The sequence below is a fragment of the Diuraphis noxia genome, unplaced genomic scaffold (assembly GCF_037042655.1).
Source record: "Diuraphis noxia isolate RWA-SAM2 unplaced genomic scaffold, SU_Dnox_SAM2 contig0005, whole genome shotgun sequence".
NCBI lineage: Eukaryota > Metazoa > Arthropoda > Insecta > Hemiptera > Aphididae > Diuraphis > Diuraphis noxia.
The window spans coordinates 20,737,213-20,746,462 of record NW_028301715.1 but is presented as its reverse complement, the minus strand read 5'-3'; the positions used below and the strand labels follow the sequence as shown (position 1 = coordinate 20,746,462).

General features: G+C 27.0%; 1 long non-coding RNA gene across 1 annotated transcript; it reads left to right on the top strand.

Moving 5' to 3' along the window:
• The first annotated feature begins 6,467 nt into the window (after window positions 1–6,467).
• LOC149055029 (uncharacterized) lies at window positions 6,468–9,014 on the top strand. Its single transcript, XR_016191873.1, has 3 exons — window positions 6,468–6,859; window positions 8,621–8,648; window positions 8,719–9,014. It is a non-coding gene; the product is annotated as an uncharacterized LOC149055029 (long non-coding RNA).
• The last annotated feature ends 236 nt before the right edge of the window (window positions 9,015–9,250 follow it).

Genomic DNA, 9,250 nt, shown 5'->3' with positions numbered 1-9,250 from the left:
TAAACATATTTATAGTTAGTCACACGAATTTGCCAAACAGACAACAAATCCCAATCTACTATTTTTAACACTTAAGAAGTTATATGATAAAAGTAACTTTTATCACTCATCAATACAAATGAAAATGATTACACTCCAAAATATAGGTACGTTTAGGCCAGTACCTACGCTAGCTACTAGCTAGATATTTGTCAAATCAAATTAATAATGAAAACGTTAGGTATGGTGATATATATAAATAGCAAATATTAAATGTATTTACGGAAAACAATTATTATAATATTATAAGTCCACATTTACTCCATAGCTGAGAAAAAAATTATTATTTTCATTGTGATAATTTACAGTCTACATATTATGATAATGTGTACATAATTACCATCTAGTTTCAGAGTTATTAATCATGTGTCAACCAACCCGTGTGACAACTAGCATCAGTCTCTCCTGTGGGGTTGTATATGTACACACTGCAGTTATTGTCTAATACTGACAACGGATTTCGGCATGTGAGGAATCGTGTGACATTTTTGGGTTTCATAGAAATTTCTGGAGTACTGACTCACTGTTATAGCGTAAACATGGAAATACATAGGTACTATTATATTTGCTGTCGACTGCAGTAGTGCAGTCTTGAGTCTATAATCTGATTTTATGCCCAAAATGTTATTATCAATATTCAATATTAAGTTTAATAAGAAATGATTATTGGTTATTCAAAAGTCACAGGGATAGCTGGTAAAAGTATAATAAATCCGTAAATGTAGGTATGGCATAAAGATCATATTCGACAGAATATGATATTATAATCGAGGTGGATGTCGGTTCCGTTGAACGTGGAATATTTATCTGAAGAATGCTTGTCGATGTTCCTGGCATATATAGACAATATTATATTAAATTGCCCTACTCATTACTTTGGGGATGTAAACAGGGAGGGTCCATGTCTAACCTTAACCTAACCCCTCCCACCCAAAGTTATCGACGAATTTTTTTTGGAATCCGAGTGGAACGAAAAAGCTAGTTTTTTTACAATGATATTTTCTTTTGACTTCATCCCCTCCCCCCTCGAAATAAAATCCTGGATATGTCCCTGCATTACTTCTTGTTAAAATAGTAAGAAATAAAAATACAAATTTTTCATTAATTAATAAATTATTTGATTACACAAGAAAAAATGATTATTTTTAGCCATGATACAAATTTAAAAACGCTAGGTATACTACGCTAGGTATATACGCTATAGGATATAGGATAAGATGCTATGTTTCGGCTGAGGGTGAGTTAATAATATTCTGTAATAGTTAAACTGAAAGCTAATAATAAAATAAAAAAAATGTCATAATATTAATATATTATATTATATTCTATAATTTTATGAATACTTTTATTTTCTTTACGACCAATATTAATATAAGTACGACAATTTATACTAGAAAATACCTACATAATATTGTGATGTTTATATACTATATATAGACATATAGTATATAATATATATATATGTAATAATTGTAATATATACATTATTGTATGGCCGCAATTCGTACGCACCTTTCATAAACCCGGGCCGCAATTCGTACGTTCCTTTCATAAACCCGGGTCGCAACTCGTACGTACTTCTCATAAACCCGGGCCGCAACTCGTACGTTATTTAGGGTTTGGGCCGCAACTCACCAACACTATATGTTTCTACCGGGACCTGATATGTGGGCCTGTGCATCAGTTGATATACATGTTTAACAACTAATGCATGTGAATCATTTCATGCGTATTTTAATTTTTAATTCAAGTTTCAATTCCACTCACCCCAATATATATGCCGTCATTGCAAAATTAAAAGAAATATAAACAGAAACGTATACATTAAAATCAACAGCCTAGATGGCTAGATGCACCATTTAAATTTCAGAATACAAAAACTAAAAGAAAAAAAAACTCTTAGAAAGAACACTTACAAAATATAAAAATAAGGAAATATCAATGAGTGTATACGTTAAACACGTCATGGCTTTTTACTTAAAAAAATAGATTTATACATTTTTACTACAATTTTTCACTTATATTTTACATTTTTTACATTTACACATTTTTTTTACATTTGTATAACGAATTTCATACTATGAATAAGATTTATTTATTTTTTAAATGCAATCTACAATCTATACCATCTTGGCACAACGAGTAGATCTAAACAGATCAGTTATATACAAATTATTAAAAATAAATACATTATATCCTTAATAACATTTATACATAATACGTGACATTTTTGAGGAATACATTTGCTATTTTAATTTTTTAACTTTTTATATTTTTTGTTATTTTTTTTCAATTAATACAATAAATAATATGAAAATGAAAATAATTTTTGGAGGATAGTGAGAATCGCCTCCTCCTGGTGTCCTCTGGGTAATGCTAAATTATTCTCAAAAATATTATAAGAAAATTATATGTACATTTTTGGCTGTATGTAAACTGCGGCAAAAAAAATTTAACATTATACAATCTGCGACAAAACCGATAAGACACATTATACAAACTGCGGCATCTTATTTTATATAGGTACCTATCAAAGTTATTATATACTACTCATATATACCTAACTATGTGTACATTACCTATGTCATGTTATTTATCTTTCTTACAAATCGATAAGGTAAATCCAAATGTATTTTTATGTTTAAAGAAACATACTGAATATCGGCTCATTTGCGTTTGATAATACTAGTTAGTAGGTATCTGCTTACTAGTGTCAGTAGAAGTAGTTAAAAGTTTAATATTTTGTTCAACGTCATCGAATTTAAAACATTTATTGATGTTTTAAATTAGAGAATGACAAACCGCAATTAGCAGTGTTAGATAATTTTAAATTCAACTTTAAATATGAAGCGAAGATAAGTGGTAATAAAACATGGGAATGCACTAATAAAAATGCAAAGCCAAATTGGTTTTCAACAAGAATAAAACTCTACTACAAGAAAAATCCGTTTTGGACCATAGTCACGAATCAGATTCTAGAATTAAACGTCAAGCCGTAAGTAATAATATCAATCAAAAAATGTCTGAAAGCAATATAAAAGATATGCCATCTAAAATAATTCGAAAAGAACTTCGTACTTAGTTTAGGAAATGATACACAATTAATTACTAATGATATTTCATATATTCGTAGAAATTTATATAGTAAAAAACTAAATATTATACCACTTCCCAAAGATATTAATGAAGTACATGAAGCTCTTTTAAATATGAATATTATGACTTACAAAAATGAAAACTTTTTGCTAATTAATGATAACTGATAAGGAAACAAATATATTATATTTGCATGTCTCACCAATTTAAAATACTTATATTCTATGAAAAAAGTTTTAATAGACGGAACATTCCAGTTCTGTACTACATTTTTTTATTAGTTTTTTGAACTACTAGGATTTCAAAATGGTATACGAATGGTATACGTCACTGATGGTATAAACATTGCCTCCCAATAAACACACATCGACTTATAAACATATTATATTTAATAAGTTACATAGGTAGGTATATATGAGTTATTATTTAATAACTTTGGTAGTTATATAAAATAAATTGCCGCAGTTTGTATATAATGTGTCTTATCGGTTTTGTCACAGATCGTATAATGTTAAATTTTTTTTGCCGCAGTTTACATATCGACTCTTAGAAAAGGGTTAATTTGCCGCAGTTTACCATCTCCCACATTTTTATCCGGGCCGAGTTTATACCTAAATTATTTTTACCTGAAAAAAACATGGACCGAGTTTAAAATAGACCTTTTTAACATTTTTTTTCCTCGGGCTATCGCCCTAACTATTGTATAAAATAATAATAATAATGATAATAATTGGCATTAATACCGGATTTATAGGACTTATTTTTTTTTCGTGGGAGTTTGAATTTTTTTCCGACATTATATTATTTATTTATTTATTATATTATTTCATTTAAAAAATTTTTAAGGGTTACATGTAAATTAATACAATATTGATACTTATTAAATATACATTAGACATAAATTATTGTGTCTGTAAGCTAAACTTATTGTGGGGACAAGGGTGGTTCTTATAAAGTTTCTCGTATTGCTAAATTAATTAAATTTATAATTTATAATATATATATAATTGATATTTATTATTTATATAATTATAAATTATATATAAATTCCTTAAGCCACTTAACTTCCTGTTTTTTGTGCATAAAAGTTATGACTACCTATTTAGGTTTTTTTTCATTCATATATTCATCTCTCTTAAACAAAAGTTTTAAATTATAATATAGTTAGGTACCTAAGGGGGCTTTCATTTTGGCGAATGACCCAAAATAACATATCGTTTGGGTGAATTTAAACATATGATTTGGGCGATATTTACAAGGACCCCTAATTTATCTAATACATCATTTGGGTGAGCTATAATTATATATTTATAAACATTTATATAGACTAATAGGTTTTCCTTCCCTTTTTAGGACTCTCAGTTAACTCTAACTGGTATGGTTAAAAATCTATTATATTATCAATTTATCATATGTATATATATAATATTTATTATATTAACTAAATTTTAATTAATAAACGTCACACTTCAGTATCTGATTAGATTAGACATGAGCAAAAATTGAAAACCCACACGTCTTAGTACAATCTAACAAAATTATCATTCACTATCTATATTTGTAAATTGGCGTATAAATACCAATCAGCAGAAACAATATAATAATAATATTTAGCTGTATTAAATATTATAAAAATTATTGTAGACGTAGGTTTGTTACTTTCCTATTATTCAATAATTTATAAATTCAACTAAACGATCAGTCAATTTCTCGCCCAAATGATATATGCTTTACTCAGGTAAATTATGGGTTATTCGCCCAAATTAATGACTCCTGGTACCTAAGTATCTAGGTACTGATATTGTATCCAAAGCCTAACCTAACCAACCTACTGATATGACATTGTTATAATATGTACCTAATACAGTAATACATACCTAATATTGTGAAGCGTTGTATTTCCGGTTTCCAGTATTATAAGTTAAAAATCCAAATGCCATAAAAGTCTTTAAAAGTAAAGTTCGAAAACAAGTTTAAAAAAAAAAACACAAATGGTTACAGAAAATTGTATTGACGTACCTTCACATATAACTTTTTGTGAAATCGGTTATTTGGTTATAAAATTGACGATAAACACCAAAACGATATTAACGAAATTTATTTTAAGAAAAATCCATAAATATAATTACCAATGTTGTATAATATCTATGGACAAATCAGTCAGTGCTTTTTTTCCATAAAAAATTTCGAATTTTCCACTAACCAGTTTTTCCACGTATGTAACATGTATGATTACATACATGATATTACATATATCCATATAATTAAATCATTACACTTACCAATTACCATTGATTTAAAAAAATGAAGGAATAGCATTTTCTTTTAGCCTAGGTTTAGTAGCAGACAGTGGAATCACTATATCAGATGAAGAAAATGAAACATTATTATCTGTAGAACTTGAACTAAAAGAAAAAAAATATTATTTAATTACCAAACAAATTAGAATAAACAATGGTTGGGATTAATAATTATTATAATTATTCAAATAATATAATACCAGACAGTAACACGGTACAGTAACTTCTGTTTAATACTGGCATACCTGTTACAACTACCAAAATAATTCCTTATAATATCGTCATTAGTAAAGTGGAGTTCACACAAATATTTCACAGTAGTTTGTTTGTGGTTTACTTTTGATACAATTTTGTACCATATTTCAGAAGTATCTTTATTTTTCGGAGCTTGAAATATCGAGTATTTTTTAATGTGCTTTCGACTTTTACACAGTAACACAGGTCACAGAACAGTTGTTAACCATTTTTAAATTTTTTACGGAGGTAATAACGATATACACAATTTAAAACAGTATGCTTAAAGCATGACATTGTACAGTATAGAATGATATTATAATGTGTTAAAATAACCATATTATTTATGTTTTATTTTTGAAATATGTATTTATAGCATTCAAATTGTGTTTTAATTAGGTTGCAAAGTTATTCTCATAGATTGCGCCAGATCCACTTAAAGGAGCGGCGTAACATTTACTGACCGTATCCCTCATACCCGCCCACCCAACACTGTCCAGTCCTGTATATAGTATATATCTTAGTTCATGGTTCAGTCTATGCCTCCTATTTTACAATATAAACAGTATTTCTAATTATAATTATAATTATATAAATAAATAAAATTTTTAGCTGAACTATTGTATTGTAAGAGGTAAATTTAAGATTTTTTTTTGAGCAACACTGGTGCTTGGATTCAATATGGTGGACATTCTTATCAGATTTCCATAAGAATAATGTAATTTTTTGAGAAGTGACCATTCCGATTTCATATTTTCATAATATTCTGTGGTTAAAATAATAAATAATGATGATAATAATAGTCAAGTAAACTTGATAACATAATTAATATTTTAACCATGGTAAAATTAGTATATCATATTGAATATTGATTGAACATTTTAATTTATATGTTATTGCATAGCTATCTTTACGACTTTTTTTTACTTTAATTGTGAAAAATTGTACTATTGTCCATCAAAAACAAAACATTATAGTTCTATTTGTCACCTTCGTTTAAACTAAAAAAAAAAATTAATACATCGTTATTTTATATTAAACTACCCAGTTAGACAATTACAAAAATAAGTTACATCGCCATGGCTGTAATGCACGAGTCCATTGACGATCCACAGTTGGTGGCGGCTGCCAACGTGTTTGTAGATGACATAATCGAGACCGCCAAAGTTGAAGCAGCACAACGAACCATGGTAATATTTACTTAACTACCTTCTGTCAAGTATTGCAATAACAGTGATAGAGTACTTTTAATAAGTCCATGACTAGAACACTATTTATATTTATTATGTATTAAATTATCAATATTTCATTCAGAACTTATGTTAAGTTGCCCTGTATAAAGCAACTGGTCAATTCTTGATTACTCTTTAGGTGCCTACTCTTTTTTTAAAAAAAAAGGTATTTTAAATGTCACTTTTTTAATCTTATTTAATTAAATATCAAAGCAGTTGTAGTATGTTTTTTATTCTTTAAGTGATTTGTAAGGACCATGTATGATGAGTTAAAAATTTTATGGATCTTACTATCATATTGCATAGTTACCACTTATTTAAAATTATTATCCTGAGGTCTGAGATACCGTAATAACTTCAATAACTGGTCATAAGACTGACAGAAGTCATCTGTTAAATGATACACCTTAGTAGGCTTGGTACTAAATAATCTTATCACACTACTATATTACTTATATTTACAATAATGGGGTATAAACATAAGCTGTGAGGATGAAACATACAAAAAGCTCAGTTAGATATTTTGATTAAACTATTTTTCTATTCACATTTCATATGCCTTATCAATCTGCAGTTAAGTTGAGCAATATAATTATGGTTTCTATGTGCTATAAAATACTTTTTTTATATATTGGGATTGTGGAGTAATTGATTTTGAGTACTCCTTTTTAAAATATTTTTGAGCATTGTTATCCCACATTTGGTGATATTCTTTTAAATATTATAAATTAGTAGAATTTTAAAAGTACATTATAGACTTTAGCTAGGTATGGTTTCTTTAGTCGTCATTGGGTGGTATAAATCATCATATAGCTAATTTGTCATAAATATATTCTAAGAACATAAAACTTTAAAGACATACAATGCACAATAAGAATATTTGATTTTAATTGATATGATTATCTTCGTTAGAGGAACCAATATCGGTGATTTAGCTACATTATTTCACCTTTGATTTATAAAGTTATTGTAACAATACTTAAGAAAGCTTCATTACCATCTTAATTTTAACCTCAGTATAGGATTTCACTAAAGGGTTTGATTGTGTACATTTCTTATCTTAAAAATTGTTTGCCAATTGTGATATAGGATTGTTCTGATTTATATAGGTGTAATAATAGAAGAGGTATTAGGATTTTTAAAAGCTGAGGTATTTTGATATGTTTCTATTTTATTGAGAAAAGATTTTTTTAGTTTTAGAACATTATCCAAATACATTTTAGTGGTGATTTGAAAATTATTATTTTTATTTTACTACCTTTTGGTACTTAATCATTATTTAAAAAAATATCTTATAAGAGCTGAGCCATAGTAAATTTGTAAATAGAGTTTGTAAAGTAATGTTTAGCCATGAAAAAAAAATGAAAAGGAAACCATCACAGCCTAGAAAATAATCCTTTACGTCAAACTCTATCAAATGATAGTTTTAAATCAAGAAAATAGCACATTTGCAATATTGTTTTCTTCCTAGTGAGATGAAATATAGCATTTAAAACTTATTGTTTAGTGCTATAGTTCAATCAATATCCAAATCTGAAGAAAATGAGTTAAAAGATTTTAATAGATTTTTGAGAAAAAGGGAAAGAGGCTTATAGATCCAAATTTTAATTGTGTTATTTATAATTATTAATGAACATCTAAAATACAAATATTTTTTATTAAAATTTGTACTAGCCAATTTGCTGTAATATATGCAAAACTGATTTTTTTAATTTTCAGACCAAATGCAATGGAGGATCTCATTTACGTAAGATAAAAATTTTGATTTCTATATATTATTGAACAATATTTTACTAAATTGATTTATTATTTTACAGTTGAATCAAATTTAAAGAAAATTAATGAATGGCAGAATCGAGCTAAAGGTGCGTTTAGACGTTTCATGACCACTATATGTGTTAGATTTCAAGATCTTACCTCCAAATAATGCAATAATATCATATAAATTGGGAAAAAAATAATTTCTTTAAATTAGTTGGACTCAAGAAGTCTCCATAAAGTTACCTACTATATTAAACACAATACACAAATTATTATTATCTTCAAAAATATGTTAATAAATAATAATCATAATTTAAGTGCCATTCAAAAATATTTTAGCAATAAACAATAAGTTGTTTCATTACTATAAATACTATGAATCTATTATTTAAGTGTATAATGTTGGTGCAACATATTATATTAATTATTTTTTATTGTAATATTTAAGTTATATTTGTTAAAGAAAAACATAATACGCACCTAAATAATAATTATTTTTGAACATGTATTTATAATACCTATTCATCAATGGAAAATGCCATTCTATGTATTAGATTAAAAGTTAAATTCCTTAGTTTGTGATAAAGA